General features: G+C 52.1%; 1 protein-coding gene across 1 annotated transcript in view; it reads left to right on the top strand.

Annotated features, from left to right (window-relative positions):
• The first annotated feature begins 11,192 nt into the window (after positions 1–11,192).
• Adcy7 (adenylate cyclase 7) overlaps positions 11,193–17,973 on the top strand; it is a 33,543-nt gene continuing 26,762 nt past the window's right edge. The window contains exon 1 of the mRNA XM_090357666.1: positions 11,193–11,295. The gene's annotated coding sequence lies outside the window, so the exon portion shown is untranslated. The remainder of the gene's footprint in view (positions 11,296–17,973) is intronic.

The raw sequence follows: 17,973 nt of genomic DNA, 5'->3' as shown, positions 1-17,973 counted from the left end.
AGGGCTTAAAATCCCCCTGAAAATTTACCCAGGTCCAGGGCTACTCATGCTCTCGCACTCTCTCTCTTTCTCTCTCTCTCTCTCATTTTATTATTTTATTATTGGGTGATATACAGAGGGGTTACAGTTACCATTCATCAGGTAGTGGATACATTAGTTCTTTTTTTTTTTTTTTTTTGCCAGCCCTGGGCTTGAGCTCAGGGCCTGAGCACTGTCCTTGGACTTTCTCAAGGCTAGAGCTCTACCACTTGAGCCTCAGCACCACTTCTGGCTTTTTTTTTTTTTTCTATGTACGTAGTACCGAGGAATCGAACCCGGGTCTTGGTGCATGCTAGGCAAGCCCTCAACCACTAGGCCCAACTCTCGGCCCCTACATTAGTTCTTGAACACTGTTACCCCTTCCCATGTTTTTCTCCCACTTTTCCTCTTCCCACCCCCAGGACTGCTTTCTACCAAAGGCATTGGCACAGACAACAAATGGTGAACTTCTCCTTCTCCTGTGGTAGACATGAGGCTCTTCCAGCACCTGGCGTGGAAAATATCTACACAAGGGGAGAGTTTTGGAGAGCAGCTACTCAGCTTGAAGTTGTAACTCTTCCTGTGGCCTCACATTCCCATCCAGGCTCCTCCATCTAGATGTTTTCCTTTTCTTTTTTCTTTTGCCAGTCCTGGGGCTTGAACTCAGGACTTGTGCACTGTCCTTGGACATGTTTTGCTCAAGGCTAGCTGTCTGCCACTTGAGCCACAGTGCCACTTCTGGCTTTTTCTGTGTTATGTGGTACTGAGGAATGGAACCCAGGGCTTCGTGCATGCGAGGCGAGCACTCTACTACTAGGCAACGTTCCTGGCCAGATGTTTTCTTTTTAAACACACTGATCTTTAACCTATTGGTTCTTTACTTCGAATTTAGGGGCCTTGAGCTCACTTGCCTTGCTTACGCATGGCTCCAGCCAGGCTTTTTGCTGACTACTTGGAAATGAAGTCTCACAGACTTTTCTTTGTGACTGGCTTTGAACAATGTTGTGTGGCTAGGATTATAGGTCTAAGCTACAGATGCCTGGCAATTTGTAATTTTTTTTAAATCTTTAAAAAATATTGTTATTATAAAGGTGATGTACAAAGTGGTCACAGTTACATAAGTCAAGTAATGAGTACGTTTCTTTTTGGACAAGTCCTCCTTCCCTTGCTCTGTTTTTCCTCTCTATCCTTACCCATTGTATAATTTATTTTTGACACAACTGATCATCTTTTTTTGTCTGCCATGAGACTTGAACTCTGGGCCTGGGCATTGTCCCTGAGTTCTTTAGTTCAAGGCTACTGCCCTACCCCTTGAGCCACAGCACCACTTCCGGTTTTCTGGTGGTTAGTTGGAGCTAAGAGTCTCACCGACTTTAGTTAGTGCCTGGGCTGGCTCTGACCTGTGATCCTCAGATCTCAGCCTCCTGAATAGCTAGGATTACAGGCGTGTGCTACTGTGCCCGGCTATTATTGGTAATTTTTTAAAAAGTAAAGATTGCCCAAGCACTGATTCATTTTTTTTTTTTTCAGTTTATAAAAAAGGGGTAAAGGGCCGGGAGTTTGGCCTAGTGGTAGAGTGCTTGCCTAGCATGCACGAAGACCCGAGTTCGACATGCATAGAAAAAAGCTGGAAGTGGTGCTGAGGCTCAAGTGGTAGAGCTCTAGCCTTGAGAAAGTCCAAGGACAGGGCTTAGGCCCTGAGCTAAAGCCCAGGACTGGCAAAAATAAATAAATGAGTAAGTAAGTAAGTAAATAAATAAATAAAAATAAAAAGGTTAAAGATCTGAAGTGATATCTAGTTTTTCCTCAAAGGGTCACTGATTCATGGAACACTGGGTTGAAAGAGCCATTTGTTTTCTTTTAGAATTTGAAACATTTCTTAAGCCCACCAGGGTTATTGGTTTATGCAGGTATGGTCTTGCATTCTGTAGCCCCGACTGGCTTTGAACTTTCCATCCTTTCCTCAGCCTCCTGAGTGCTTTATTCAGGATTTTCCATAAAGTAAGTTCTTATATTCAAAAGCACAGTTCGTATTGAGACTTTAGCCCTACTGGGAGACACGGGCCTCCGAGCCTGTACCCAGCCAGGTCCAGGACCAGCAATGTCACCCCAGGGACCTGCGCAGACATTAGAAGGTCTGGTCGCCCATCCTGGCCTTCTGAATCTAAAGTTCTGAGCTGGGACCAGCTGTATGCAGCCACAGTTTGAGCATGGGTGACTGGGGACCCACAGAGGGGAGTGATGGAATCAGCTCAGCCTGGCAGTCAGTGGGAACAGTGCAATCCAGATTTCCCTCACTTTCTCCAGCTGACTTCCTGCCTGCTGTTAGATTGGTCACAATTCTGTGTGAAGCCCCCAAGTGACAAAGGGAAGTCACGGCATTGATGTCCAACCACTGAAAGGGCCAAAGGCTCTCCTCCATGCGGAGGCTGGAGGACAAGCTGTCTTCTCTCTGAGGCCCATGCTTTCTTGCTGGCCTTGGACCAATGGTGGGCTCCCTGCTTCCTAGGTTCTGTTGGGGTGGTGATGCAGGGCTGAGTGGGCTCCATTCAGATTCTGACTTTGTGTATTACTTAGCAGGAAGGGTGTTAGGAACATGACAGAAAAGGTGAAAATGATCGGAATACAGCCTAAACAGTGTGGGAGATGTAACAGTAAAATTCCTTTGTGCCCACCATAACTGATCTAAACAAAGAGGAAAAAAAAAAAAGAGAATCACCACCTGGCCCCTGTAATAATAACCTGTCAAGTTTAGCCACCAGATTCCTTTTTTTTCTTATGTGCCAGTCCTGGTCTTGAACTCAGGGCCTGAGCACTGTCCTTGGACTTTCTCAAGTGCTCTACCACTTGAGCCACAGCACCATTTCTGGCTTTTTTTTCTATGTATGTGGTACTGAGGAATCCAACTCAGAGCTTTGTGCCTGCTGGGCTAGCACTCTGTCATGAGGCCAAAGTTCTGGCCCCTAGCCACCAAATTCTGTTATTATTTTTGTCGAAATGCTTACCCTGCTCGATAATGTGCCTGTGGTCATGGTCGCCTGCGTGTGGTTCCATCCTTGGCTTGCTGACTGTGGACCTCATGAGGCGATGTCATCCGATGACGACCACCTGTGTGTGTGTGTGTGTGATTATGATCACGTGCGTGTGGCATCTACCTTTAAAAGCTCAGCCCCAGGGAAGCTCAGGCAGCTCTTTATCAGCCCCAAGGCCAAGAAGCAGTTGCTACAGTGCTAAGATGACTCCTAGCTCGGGTCACTGAGTGCTGGTGACTGTTGCTAGGGGGTTCAGATTCCCCCCCCCCCAAATGGCTGGGTTGTTACAGCCCAGACTACCCGGTATCCTATCTTCTGGACATAGTTTTAGAAGATGACCATGGGGTGCTGCCACTATAGGGCAGGGCTTTCAGTGGGGTGCCCACCAGATCCGGGGCGCCCCAGCTGTCACCTTGCTCATTGCCCAAGGCTTACCAGCAGCGGAGCTCCATGTAGGGCATCTGGCGGTGGGGCACGGACTGCGGGCTGGAGGGCTGCCTCTCACCTTGCAGCTGGTTCCAAGGCCGCCCTGGCTGGGCTCCAGACCCACAGAAGGTGGGTAAGCGGGGTGCTGGCTCGCAAGACCTTCCCAGCAAAGTGAGAAACACCATGGTGGGGGGGGGATGGGGGACTCGGAGAGGCCCTTGTTACAAAGCCCCTTACAAAGCCAGGTGGCCTGGTCCTTGGGCAGGGCCTCCTTGCCAGCCCAGACTGCGTGCTGGGAAAGGGAAGGGGGTTCCCCCCCACACCCCTACACACTGATGACCCATCTGGAAGCTGCGTGCCGGGAGACCACCGCGGGAGCTCGAGGCCCGCGTGGAGCCGAGGTCGACAGGTGCGCCTCGGATGGGCTGTGCAATCTTCCAGAAACAGGGCTGCGATCAGGAGCGCACGCAGGTGGAGGTGTTTGTTGGAAAGCGGGGGCCAGGTGGCGCAGGATGCTCGCGGGCCGACGCTGGAGGCAGTGCGCACCTGGCCCTTCTCGCCGGGGGGGCGCATGGCTGGAGCGCGGGGCCACCCTGGGGGGATGCGGATAGCAAACGCAGCCCTGATGAGTTAGGAGCCATCTGTTGGGGGGTCTGGAGCTGGTGTGACACAGCCTGTCATTGCTGGCCCTCAGAAGGCAAGGTGGCAGTACTGTAAGTCATTCCTGGACAAGCTAGCCTGGGATCCTAACAGAAAGGTCTGGGACTCAGGCAGCAGGGTGGCGGAAGGGTCACTTGCACTGAGCTCTGTGGCCCACCAACAGCGGCCCTTGGCTGTGACTCTAGCACTCAGGAGGCTGAAGCAAGAGGATGACTCTTTGAGGCTAGCTCAAAAAATTACAAAAGATAGCTTCGGTAGTGTTTTGGTTTTGTTTTTTTGTTTTTTGTCTGCAGTACTAGAGTTTAAACTTGGGCCCTTCCATTTAGAGCAGCAGCCTATCGCTGGCTCTGTGTTTAGCTGGTTACTTATTATTTTTTTGCCAGTCCTGGGCCTTGGACTCAGGGACTGAGCACTGTCCTTGAGCTTTTTCAAGGCTAGAGCTCTTCTACTTTTTCAAGTGCTAGAGCACTTCCAGCTTTTTCTATGTATATGGTACTGAGGAATGGAACCTGGGTCTTTGTGCATGGTAGGCAAGCACTCTACCACTAGGCCAAACTCTGGCCCCACTGGCTGGTTACTTTTGAGATAAGTCTTCTTGCATGAGTGTGCCAGGAGCAGGATCTGCCTGTTTTAACTCAATGACAGGATGATAGGCTTGTGCTGCCTTGCCCAGCTTCCTTTGTTGAGATGTAGTCCCATGATTTGAAACTTTTTTTTTGGTTTCTTGTGAGGCTTGAACTCTGGCCGGGCACTGTCCCTGAGCATTTTAACTGGAGGCTCTACCACTTGAGCCACAGCACCACTTCTGGTTTTCTGGTAGTTAATTGGAGATAAGAGTCTCATGGACTTTTACTTTTGTGCCTGGGGCTGGCTTTGAACTGCAATCCTCAGATCTCATCCTCCTGAGTAGCTAGGATTACAGGCATGAGCCACCAGAACCTGGCTGGGACTTGAAACTCTTAACGGGGGAAGCTGGGTGCCATGATGGAAATAGTATCCCGCCCTTGAAATAGTATCCCTCCCAATTTCAGCTTTCCCAGGAAACCAGGCTGACAGGCGCACGCTACTGCATGCAGGCGACAGAGTTTTGAAATCCCTATATCCATGTTTTTAAGAGATAAATATTTTATTGTATATATTCCTCCTATGAGTATTGCTTCATGTCTACATTTCATTCTATAAACTGCACACAGCCTTTTCTTAAATTTAAAATGGCCCTTAGTTCCCCTGCACAGGGAATCATGGGCTACATCTCAGTTTAGGCTTTTCTTCTGAAAAATACATCTGCACCAATTGCTATTACTACTTAAACTCTCAGCAGGCTCTTCAGTGACTGAGATGGTAGATTGGTTCCCATACAGAGAAGATCTGTCCTGTGCCATGTATGCTGCCAAGCTTTGAAAGAAAAACATGCACCTCACTTTTTTTTTTGCCAGTCCTGGTCTTAAGCTCAGGGCCTGAGCACTGTCCTTGGATTTTTCTCAAGGCTAGAGCTCTACCACTTGAGCCTCAGCACCACTTACGACTTTTTCTAAGTATGTGGCACCAAGGAATCGAACCCGGGTCTTCGTGCATGCTAGGCAAGCACTCTACCACTAGGCCAAACTCCCGGCCGACTTTTTTTTTTGTTGTTGTTCTTGCATCATGTACCTTTTGGTATAACATAAATAATGAAAATGGTGCTAATAACATTGGCCCTTTGTTCTAAATATATGTTCACCAGGAATAGGATTTACTTTTACTTTTTTTTGTCTTGAGGTTTGAATTTAGGGACCTAGCCACTGTCCTTGAGCTTTATTGCTCAAGGAAAGGGTATCATGGATTTTTCTGCCAGGACTGGCTTTGAACTGTGATCTTTAGATCTCAGTGTCCTGAATAGCTAGGATTATAGGCATAAGCCACTAGTGTTTGGCTTCATTTCCCTCCCCCCTCACTCCCTTCTTTCCTTCCTTCCTTCCTCTTTTTTTCCCTAAGAATCAAAGTATACTTTACATACAAACGTCAAATGCAAACAAACCCACGTGATGTAAAAGCATCCTTTCATCCATGTTTCTTGTGCTATGTAAAACCTGATTCTGGAACTTTGTTTTTCAAATTGGTTAAGTGCAAACAAAAAAATCCAAACTAAGCTTTGCACAGTTCTTGCAGGGTTGGCCTTGAAGCTTGATTTGAACTGTGTTGGGCTTTTAAGTAGCTAGGATTTACAGGAGTGAGCCATGGCGCCTCATCTGTGTGTGGTGGAGTCTCACACATGCCAGGCAGCGCTGTGCTCCTGTCTTCAGGATCCTCTGGAGGGTGTGGTCTTTCTCTCTGCCCTTCCTTGGGTCTCCCCAGCCGGGTGCAGGGAAGGACAGGCGGCTGCTGGGCCTGGCTGCCAAGTTTCTCAAAGACAATTAGCCCTTTGGGTTGGCAGGGCGCTCGCTTTCACATCTGCGCTTTTCAGATTCTCTGTTCTTGCTCAACAGCCCGAGGCTCCCACTGTCCCTTTCCTTTTCTGAAGCCCCAGGCCTGGCAGCAACCAGGGTCCTGAGGTCATGAAGCCAGCCTCTGGCCCCTAGACAGACAGCACCACCCACACAGTGCAGGCCTCATCTTTGGAGCCTGGCAGGCAACACAGGCTCTGCAGCAGCTGTTCACATGTCACCCTGGGGGCTGGGGCTGTGACAACACAGACTGGTGTGTGTGTGTGTGTGCATTTGGAAAAGTTTTGGGGTTCACCCCAAGTGACCCTGAGGACCACCACTGACTCATAGTCACAAGGCCCTCGCTTGGTTCTGTAACTTGACATGGACTTTGATCAGAGCCTTTCCTCTGGAACCCCTGCTGTTTGCCTGTGAAATGAAGTGACCCAGATAATCCCACTCCCCCTCCCCCCGAGGCTCCTCTCAGCCCAGGGAAAGGGGGGGCAATGCCTGGTGGGGCTCTGGAGGCCTTGGAGGGAATTCATCTGAGAGAGTCTGTGCCTGCTTCAGGAAGGTGCCACGACCTCCCTGGCTAGAGCAGGAGAGCTGGGAGCCCAAGGCCAGTGCCACATCAGGCTGTTGAGTCCTATGGAGGGGTAGGACCAAAGCTGAGCCCCTGCTGAGTAAGCAGAGGTGTTTTGTAAGGGAGGGAGGTAGCCCAGGGTCTGAATTCAAGCCCCTTCAGCTCTGTTCCAGAAGGAGATATGAGCTCCTACTGTTTGCTCTGAATAAAAGTCTAAAGGCACTTTTGGTATGGATTCAGGCACAGCTGGATCCAGGGGTTCAAGTGGTATCTTAAAGGCTACTTCTGTGCCAGCTGTCTGCTTCCTTCTCAGGCACTGTTCAATCTTCCACCCAACGTCACCATTTTGTGATCGCGTTGCATTAAGGAATGGTTCCACTTCCGCCTTGGGTATCTGAGGGTAAGGAATCTGGGCTTAGCTGGTGGTCCTGGCTTGAGGCCTCTGCTGTGGTTGAGCAGTGGAGCTGGAGGCACCTGAAGGGAGGTGTGATGGGGTTGGCTCAGCAGGAGGCCTTGGGTCCTCAGCTCCTCTGTGTGGGGGAGGGGGAGGAGAGGCTGGATGCTTCTACTCCCAGTCCCCAGCCCAGGGAAAACAGTCCTTACAGAAGCTTCTGTGCAGAAATCGAAGCAGCTGCCACCCAAAGAGGTTAACACCATCTGCCTTCTGCACGGAGGTGCTGATGACCAGGGAGTCCAAAAACAGGGTTCTGGGTAGGCTTCCTAGAAGAGGTGGCCTTTGCACCTGACCCAGTAGCAGTCAACCTTCAGCCAGGGTCAAGAGGTACAGTGGAAACAGTGGCTGGGATCCAGGGCGACCAGGGTGGGAAGGCACTAGATTACTTGGGGAGCTTGAGGTCTGGGGGATTGTGGCCCCCACAGGTGGACTTGTCAAGGGGCTGGGCTGGGCACTCAGTGCTTGGTGGTAGATATTGCCTGGCTGTCTGTCCTGCCTGCCCACTGCTGCTAGCCTCACCTCAGACCCCTTTTTCTGTAGAGGTGGCTAGGCACATCTTAGTCTTAAGAAGCCTAGGGCTTTACCTGGCATGGGCTGTATCCAGCCCTTGGGGTGGCACATGTGTGGCCTGTGGGACAGGAAAGGCAGTCTTCCCTGTGTGCTGTAGCTCAGGCCAGGCTGCACTACTCAGGGAAAGGCTCAGAGGCTGGGGGCCCCTGGAGAGGTATGGGGAGCATTCTATTCCAAGGTGCCCCTTCCTCGCTTTCCCTGGAGGGCGGGGGACTGGCTGAGCACCCAGCTGCAGTCAGGCAGCAACACTGCTGACTTCCCATACTGCCTTTCCTGGCTGCCTGTGTCTGGGCCTTTTTAAGCCTCAGTTTCCTTCTCTGTAGAGTGTGGTGTGAATAGGCCCTTCCTGGTAACCAGAGCCCGTGTGTGAGGCCTTGGCCCTGTGCCCAGCACAGGGGCTGATCTCTGCCCAGAAAGACCTCACGGGAGTGTGGATGAGGAGTGTCCAGCATGCCAGGACTGCAGCAAGGTAGTTAGACCACTGTGGCCTCCAGGGAGAGAACCTCAGGTGACACAGCCCCTGCTACATGGCCTAAATTCCCCCTTGCCCCACTTCTGTCTACACAGGGTGCCCCTCTCATGCCCAGACTGCTGTGTGTCCCCCTTAAGCCACCCTGCATGCTTCTGAGGTTCTCCTTCAGCAACACCCAGCTGTCCCCAAAGCACTCCAGCAGCAGGGCTCAACCTACCCTCTGTCATCCTGCTCCCTCCTCTACTCACTGCTGCCCCCAGCACTGGGTCCCTGGGGTCTCTGTTATGGCTGACAGCATTGTAGCTGGCTCTTGGCCCACAGGCTCAGGTCAGGCCCCCAGCCCTCCTTAGTAAGCTGAGAGCCTCTGGTGGTTAGTACCACTGGGAAAGGATGTGTGCTGGTGGCTCACACCTGTAATCCTGGCTACTCTGGAGGTTGAGAAATACAAGGCCAGCCATAGCAGGCAAATGTGAGAGATTCTTGCTTTTATTTATGTGTTTATTTTTTGTCTTTTTGCCAGTCCTGGGCTTGAGCTCAGGGCCTGAGTACTGTCCTTGGACTAGAGCTCTGCCACTTGAGCCTCAGCACCACTTCTGGCTTTTTTCTATGTATGTGGTACAGAGGAATCGACCTGGGTCTTCGTGGGTGCTAGGCAAGCACTCTACCTCTAGGCCATGCTTCTGGCCTCAGTGTTTTTCATTTGCATAGAGTGATGCGGAACGTCTTTCAGTTACTCACAGGTCACTTCTATATCCTCTTTGCTGGAATACTTAAGAATGCTTAACTTTTTATTTTTTCTTTTTTGGTCTGTCATTGGGCTTGAACTCTGGGCCTGGGCGCGCTCTCTGAGTTCTTCAGCTCAAGGCTACGGACCTACCCTTGAACCTCATCCCCACTTCCTGTTTTTCTGTTTTCTAAAAGAGGTTAATTGGAGATAAGAGTCTCAGGTCCTTTTGTGTGCGGGCTGGCTTTGAACCTTGATCCTCAGATCTCAGCCTCCTGAGTAGATAAGATTACAGGCGTGAGCCACTGTGCCTGGCCACTCCCAGCTTTTTCTATGTATGTGGTACCAACGAATCGACCCAGGGGTTTGTGCATGCTAGACACTCTACCATTAGGCCCCACTCCTGGCCTCATTTTTTATTTGTGAGTAGTCTTCATATATCCTGGAGAGCAATGTTTTAATCAGTTAGATATGATATGAACATCTAGTTCATGGCTTTCCTTTTCTCTCAGTGATAACCTGTTCCTTCTTTGCTTTGGCACTCCCAGGCCTGGGAGATGTTTCCACCCTAATCCCTCATAGGGTTTCTGAAACAACCTGAGGCTGTGGTTCCTACTTCTGTCCACCAGATGGCACATGATTAGCTTAGCAGCTAGCCCTTAGTACAGGGCCTGCCTTGGAAACAGCAGCTTGTGTTCAGCTCCTCTGGGTTTGTTTGTGCTGCTGCTGCAGCAGCTGTTGCGGCTGGGGGGACACAGGGTTCAGTGCGGTCACCCCGTGTAAAGACAAAGCAGCAGAGGTGTGATGGCAGGAAAAGGGGGGCAGGAGGCTCAGAAGAGGAATATCTGATGCCAGCTTTGAAGTGGGGAGAGGCACACCCTTGCTTTGAGGAACTCACACAGCAGTTGGGGTGTCAAGAGGAAAGAAGACACAATGCCAGGCTCCCCAGTCATGATCTGAGAGGGTATCCCTTGGGTCAGGCTGGATCGTATCACCCCAATCTTAGGAGATCCCTACTTTTCACACCTTCCCAGGCTTCCATCTCATTACTGAGATCCCTATGATCTCAGTGAGAAACTGAGGCCTGGCGTGAAGAAAGAGGTGGAGCTGGTAGCTCAGGCCTGTAATCCTAGCTGCTTAGGAGGCAGAGAGCTGAGGCTCAAAGCCAGCCTGGCCAGGAGTTCTGTGAGACCCTTATCTCCAGTTAACTATCAAAAAGTTGGAAGAGGAGTTGTGAGTCCCAGGCTTGAGCAAAATAAAAGCTCAGGGACAGCACCCAGGTCTTGAGTTCAAACCCCAGTACTGTCACACAAGTGTGTGTGTGGTGAGGGCAAATCTTGAGCTTCTGGGCCTCACCCTGCCCTGTACCCCATGGGCAGATGTGAGAATGAGAAAGATCTCTTAGGCCATGCCCTGAGCCACCTAACTGCCTGCGTGTGTAGTTCGGGGTGTTCCAGGGAGGTGAAGGGCCCTGTCTGGGAGTGGCCCAGCCAGGGCGAGGCTCTGTGCCAGCTTGTCTGCCTCTAATTGCTTATTAAGGATGCATTTACTCCTGCTTGGAGCAGCTGTCTTGGGGCTTCTAATGGAGGTTTTTGGTTCATGTTTTATTATTACATTTTTTTTCAACATTGTTCCAGTCTCAAGCTTCAAATTTCCATGAAGTCACCGGGGCTTGGAGCCTGACTGGCAGCTCCCCCATCGCCCGTGAAGTACTCGTGGCTGCGAGAGGGGCCTGCACAGTATAGGAGAGCAAGCGAGTGGCTGAGCAGGAGCTCAGTGGAGTGCAGGGCCGGGCCTTGGCCCTGCCGCCTCCGGAGCAGGAAGTGGTGGGTCCCAGAGGTGACTCATGCTCCTTAGGTAGCCAGCGGAGAGAGCTGCACATGTGTGAGACTGGACGCCTCCAGAAGGATAGGCAAGAGCCCAGTCCTGCGGCTGGGAGGCCCAGGAGAGCAAGGTAAAGTGGGGCTGAGGGATGGCGTGGCATGTCCCCTGTGGCCTAGGCTTGAGGGGACAGGCCTAGCAGCCTGGTTGGGTGGGAGGGAGGGAGCTAATCTGTCTGTGGGTCTGGCTATGGGGGGATTAGCAGGGCGAGTGGGGAGAGAGGCTCCCCATCTCCTCTGGGCCAGACAGTTGGGAGGGGCAGCTCCATGTCTGGGGAAATGAGACAACTGGCCACCAACTTTGCCAGCCAGCCAGAGCGCCGTTAACACAGCGGTGGTGTGGCTCACTTAGCGTTCTGGGAACCACAGACTCTCAGATGACCACATTTCTTTTGAAGGTTGTAATTTCACATACACATGTTATGCTCGTCTAACAGAAAGCTGAAAGAAAAAAAAGAACAGAGGAAACTTATTTTCTAAAAGAAAAACCATTTTAAAAATTGAAAATCCTCTGAGAGTGAAGCATGGGGTGTGGCTGGGGATATGGAGGATTTACTTAGCATGTATGAGGCCCTGGGTTCCATGCCCAGGGTGGAGCAGGTGCCTCAGCCCCACGCATCCCGGGCTCTGGACCAGGCACTACAGAAGAGTGGCAGTGGGTCTGCATCTACCACAGGACACAGCGTGGGCTGGCTCTGCCTGCAAGGGTGGGGTGACAGTGGATGGTGGTCACTGGTGCCGGGCCAGGTGTGGACATGGGCCTTGGTGGTGGGTCCCAGAGCGTGGGTGGTGGTCTACGGGGGGTCTCGGGAGGGTCTTGTCTGTACGTGGATGAACACGTTTAAAATCAAGGCACTCGTTTGAGAGTGTTTAGGACACAGTCTGACCCTGAACTCACTGCTGGAGCTGGTGGAGACGCGAGCATTAGGGCGAGGTGGGGGGCAGAAGGAGGGGCTGCAGCGGGCACTGTGTGAGCTGAGGGGTGTGCAGATGCCTTCCCATCTCCAGTGAATGTCGGTCTTCTGCCTTTTTTTCTGTGGCTCTGGGTTCTAGGCACACATGAGAAGGGAGGCTGAGGGAGACAACCCCATGCTGTGTCTTCAGGGAAGCTGGTGGATCAGAGTTCAGAACAGGACCCTGATTGTGCGGGGACTAAGGTCAGGTGGTCCATCCTAGGCCTGATGTGATCCTATCTCTGGACCTGCTTGGTGGCATAGGGCCTTCTACATGGCTGGGGTCGTCTTGAAAGTGTGGCAGGATGGGTAATGCCAGGCAAGGGGCCTCTCTGTTAGCCTGCTTCCCTTTAGCTCTCTGCTGTCATTTCCTAATCTGAAACAGCCAGTGCCGGGTGATTAATGAGGAGGTCCAGAGCTTCTTAGGCATCTGAAACTAGGTGCTGTGGAGAAGCAAAGGCAGAAGCCCCTGCCAGAAGCCCCTGGGTAAGACTATCAGTCCCTCCTCTGTCCAGGGACCCCCTGTCCTGCCAAGGAGGGCAGCATGGAGCCCCCCCGCTAGCCACAGGCATCCAGTTGACTTGCCCACAGGTTTCATAACTGCTATATTATGGCTGAGCATTGCCCAACACTGGGCACACACCCACTTGGCTGAAACCTGCCAAACCCTGCTATCTCCAGGAAACCTATCTCTGGAAAGACTAGATAGTGGGAGGAAAGCCTAGACCAGGAGCTGGATCCTAGGTGGTCTTTCTCCCCTCAGGGATACCTGGGAGCCAAATTTCCCTGCAGTTACTTGCTCTTCTCAGGCATTTCCTGAGTGCAGGTATTCAAGGGCACCCTGGGGTCAGGCCAGGCTGGGGATGACTGAACTGGGCCTGGGAGAGGAGGTGTCTGGCCATGAAGTTTCCCTGGTGATAAAACCCCTTCTTTTAGCTTCTGAAGCCCTGTCTTGGCCCCCTTCTTTTCCCAGTGCTGTTCCTGGACCATCCCTAAGACTTGGCACCAGATGAACCGTATGTTCTCCTGGCCTCTTTTGTTTTGTGATACTCTACCAGCCTGATCTGGGCTTGTGTCCCCATAGAGTACCCTATTGCCCCAGAGAAGGGGGCTCAATTGTACCTGCTCCTGAATCAGCTGTAGGATAGCTGCCCTGATGCCCCCCCCCCCCGGCTCTACTGTGAGCCCCTCCTGCTGTTTTCTGGCTCCTTTCTCTGAGCCCAAGGAAGAGGGAGGCACAGTGAGATCTCTGCTGAAGTCACCCCTCATTTGGGCCATGTTTCCTGGCCTCCACTTGGGGCTTGGGCTCAGTGTGAGTTTCTGATGGAGCTATGTGGAGGTGCTGTCCATAGACACTGCCTCTGCTCGTGGGTGTGACTTGGTGTGTGTTTGGGTTTTCTTTTTTGGTTGGGGGACTTGAACTGTGTCTGGGTCTAGGTGTTGTCCCTGAGCTCTTCAGCTCAAGACTACCCCTCGAGCCACAGGGCCACTTCTAGTTTTCTGGTGGTTAATTGGAGATGAGTCTCACAAACATTAGTGCCCTGGTTGATTTTGAATCAAGATTCTCAGATCTCAGTCTCCTGAGTAGCTAGGATTATAGGCGTGAGCCACCATGCCTGGTGTTTTTTTGTTTTTTGTTTTGTTTTGCCAGCGCTGGGGCTTGAACTCAGGGCCTGAGCACTGTCCTTGGGCTTTCTCAAGGCTAGAACACTACCATTTGAGCCACAGCACCACTTCCAGCATTTTCTTTCTTTTTTTTTTTTTCCCCAGTCCTGGGCTTGAGCTCAGAGCCTGAGCACTGTCCTTGGACTTTCTCAAGGCTAGAGCTCTACCACTTGAGCCTCAGCACCACTTCTGGCTTTTTTCTATGTATGTGGAACCAAGGAATCGAACCCGGGTCTTCATGCATGCTAGGTAAGCGCTTTAACCACTAGGCCAAACTCCCGGCCCCGTTTTCTTTCTTTTTTATTGTATTTTCTTCCAGCTTTTTCTATGTATGTGGTGCTGAGGAATTGAACCTGGGCCTTCATGCCTGCTAGGCAAGCACTCTACCACTAGGCCAAACCCCATGTTCATGGTTTTGTCCCTGAAAGCCGTAGCCTCTGTCTTCTGACCTCAGTTCTTCCCACCTCTGGAGCAGCCACTCTGGCTCTTCTAGACTGCAAGGATGGTGCCCTCCCTTCTGTGTTTGCCCAGCCTGCCTGGGCCTCCCGCACCAGGCTCTAGGGCTCCAGTGGGGGTGGGGGAGAGGAGCCCTATGAAGCCGCTGAAGGGAGGCTGCCCCTTCTGAACTATCCAGACTCCCTGGAGCCACTGCACTGTGCCCGGAGAGGCGCTGCCCCTTCTCCATCCCACTCCTGAGTACTTTCAAGGGGGTGAGGGAGTGGAGCTGCTTTGGAGTGTGACAGGAAGTGACACGGGGACCCATGGGCCTTGACGTGTGTCCTTTTCCCATCAAGATTTCACAGGGTGTTTGAAGCCATCTGACGTGGCCCTCACTGGTCGCACTGTTATGTGCCAGCCTCTGTGTAAAGCCTGGGGAGTGGGTACCATGGGTTGCCATTCCTTTGTTCAGGAGACTGAGACCCAGGGAAGTAAGGAGCCCGCCTGAGCTGGGATGTGTGGTCTGCTGTGCCCGCCGTCTTGGGCTCGCTGTCCCCTAGCTGGCCCTGGATTTTTTTTTTTTTTTCTCAGACATGGGGCTTGAACTCAGGGCCTGGGTGCTTATCCCTGAGCTCTACTAGCTCAAGGCTAGTGTTGTACTGCTTTGAGCCATAGTTCTGCTGCCACTGGTGGCTAATGAAGATGGGTGCTGGTGGCTCATGCCTGTAAGCCTGGCTACTCAGGAAACTGACATCTGAGGGTCTCAGTGCGAAGCCAGCCAGGGTAGGAAAGTCCATGAGACTCTTATTTCCAATAAGCCACCAGAAAACTGGAAGTTGCGCTGTGGTTCAAAGTGGTAGAGTGCTAGCCTTGAGAGACAAAGTTCAGGGATAGTGCCTGGCCCTGAGTTCAAACTCCAAGACTGACAAAAAAAAAGTCTTTCATGCTGAGGCTGGCTTTGAACCTTGATCCTCAAATCTCGCTAAGATTATAGACGGGAATCACCAGTGCCTGGCTTTTCCTTTCTTCTTGTAGAGAATTTATCATCCCAGCATGGGCCCCCTACATCCTCAGGTCTGTCCTGCTTATATGGCTTCAGCTCTTCCTTGCTGAGCCTGACAGGAGCCTGAGCCCTTGTTGGGAGTCCAGGGCACTGATCTGTGCCTGGGGGTGGCAGACCTTCCTGTGCAGTGGTAGTTGTTTTATGGCCACTAGTTGACAATAGGCAAGAGAGGGGCTTATCTTCTTGAGTCCCCAAAGGCACATGGCCTGCCAGGAATGGGATGGAGCATGGAGCAGCCTAGCTGGAGGAGATGGTGCGGAAGGGTGCCAGAAGCTTGCGATGAGAGGGTGGACGGTGGTTTTAAGCAGCGGGGCTGGGGGTGGAAGGGTGGGGCTTATTTGGGGAAGTGAACTAGATCAAATCCTGCAGCCAAGAAGCCCAGCAGCTGAGGAGTGTCTAGTCAGGGGTGAGCACCATAGGAACTTGTTGTTTTTTTTTGGGGGGGGGGGTGGCGGATCCTGGGCAGGTGTGGGGAGCCTTAAGGAACAATCCCAAGGGAAGATTAGGGTTTAAGGGTGGAGGTTTCTGGGGACTGAGCTGCACAGCATGTCCTCCATGCCCAGCCCATAGCCTGGCCATGGAGGGTTGGCATTTGAGAGGTGAAGGACCAGGAGTGGGTTCAGGCTTCAGGGAGCCACCAGGGGGGATCCTGCCTGCCTGTGTCTGCCCAGGTGCAGTTCCGGAAGCCTCTGTGACTTAGGGCGTGGGGCTCTTCCGGCTCTCAGCCTGGGCTGCTGGGGCGATCCCTGCCCCCACCAGCACATGCCCTGGGCTCCAGGGTGGCTCAGGAAGGGTCTCTGCCTCTTGGATTAAGCGGTGAATTGGATGGCCTGGGCTAGCTACTGCCCCCAGCTTGCTGATGGGACAACCAGGGCAGCAGCGCCCACTGTGCTCCCTGCTTGGAGACCCTGGAGGAACCAGGCCCAGACACAGGAGGAACTGGCCAAGTCACAGCGCTGGGGAGAGGTAGAGTGCATCCAGGCCTCGGGTCTGTACTCCTTGTCTGTGGTGGAGGGGACATTGAGGCTTGGTGTGAGAGAGGCAGGAAATGACCTGGGAGTGGGTTTTCCCTGGTTAGTACTTGGCCCTGGCTTCTTCCTTGCTTTCCCCAAGGGTAGGTGGCTTCCCCACCCAGGAACTGCCTGGGGTAGGACAGTTTAGCCTGTTTCCTCTTCTCCCTCCACGAGGCTGGGCTACCACAGGTGAACATCCTGTGTTCCTTTCTAGCCTGACCCAGGGTTGGGGGGAGGAGGGAGAGGGGTGGGGGGGCTCCTCACCCTGGGGAAGAGTAGTAAAGCCACAGCAGCCCAAGAGGATTGTGGTGGGGAGGATTAGAGACACCCAGGTCGGCAACCCTTCCTAAAGGAAGTGAACAACCGTGAGATGTTCAGCTGCATTTAATCCCACAGATTGCTTTCCTGTACCACTTGTCAGAGCCTTTAACTTATTTTTATGCGCTATGTAGAAGGAAAGAGAATATAGAGCCCATCAGGTACCAGCGTGGATGTGTATAGATTTCCATGGCCTCACCACTGGGCAGAACCGCTGTAAGAACTGCAGCTAGGAGGTTGAGAGAGGCTGGACCTCAGAAAGGAAAGGTGGCATGGGCTTCCCCCACTCCCCAATGCTTCCTGCCAGTGAGCTTCGCACCAGCAGTGAGGGACTAAGACTGGGCCAGGGTGAGAGCTGGAGAAGGGAGAGTGGCTGGTGGTTTTCTGCTCACCTTCTGATCCTGCGGAAAGGGAGGCTTTCTTGTCTGTCAGGCTGTCTGGGTGCTGCCTGTGGGATCCCTTGCTCACACCAGCACCATTATTGCCTGACTGGTCACTGTGAGGCCAGCCACAGCCTGGCTGCTGCTCAGGACCCTGAAGTTGTGCTGATGTAGAGGGTGGGCCTCCTGGCAGGGCTATAGCTCCTAGTAGGGGTGAGGTGGACAGTTCCAGGCCCTACTTGATGACAATAGGTGCTACACCCCCCCATCCCTAGCTGTGGGTACTCTGTGCCCAGCAGCTCAGCATCCAGCTTGAGTGATCCCATAAGGCCTTGCAGAGCCCTGGGTGATAAGATTATGGCCCTCCCAGGAAACTGAGGCACAAAAGTCATGAAGCTTAGACCTGATCAGTTTGGGTTCTTTTTTTAAATTAAGAATTGAATTGCGAGGCACTGGGGTGACTCGTGCCTATAATCCTAGCTCTTCAGGGAGTTGAGATCAAGAGGATTCCCATTTGAAGCCACCTGGGTCCTTGAGACTCCATCTCCAATTTAACCAACAGCAAGAAGTGGGGGGTGTGGCTCAAGTGATAAGTTGTTACCTTGAAGGAAAAAGCCCTCAGTCCTGGTCTCATCCCCGCTCCACCCCCAAATAATTTCTTCATTGTGTAAGCAATGTGATAATAGAAACTGAAAATGAGAAGGGAGACTTAGCCACCCCATGAAAATAAGCCTTCATTTTTCTGGGTGCTAGTCAAAGTGTTTATATGTGCAGATATTTCTTGGTACATATGGGTTTTTATTCCCTCATAAGGATGAAATATATCATATGTGGTCTATAATTAAAACTGAGATTTTGACTGGTAGACACATGGTTTTTAACCATTTTCTGTCGTGAGTCATTTTAGCTAGACGTTGCTGCA

The sequence above is a fragment of the Megascapheus bottae genome, chromosome 24 (assembly GCF_031878675.1).
Source record: "Megascapheus bottae isolate mThoBot1 chromosome 24, mThoBot2.hap1, whole genome shotgun sequence".
NCBI lineage: Eukaryota > Metazoa > Chordata > Mammalia > Rodentia > Geomyidae > Megascapheus > Megascapheus bottae.
This window is presented reverse-complemented; position numbering and strand designations above follow the sequence as displayed.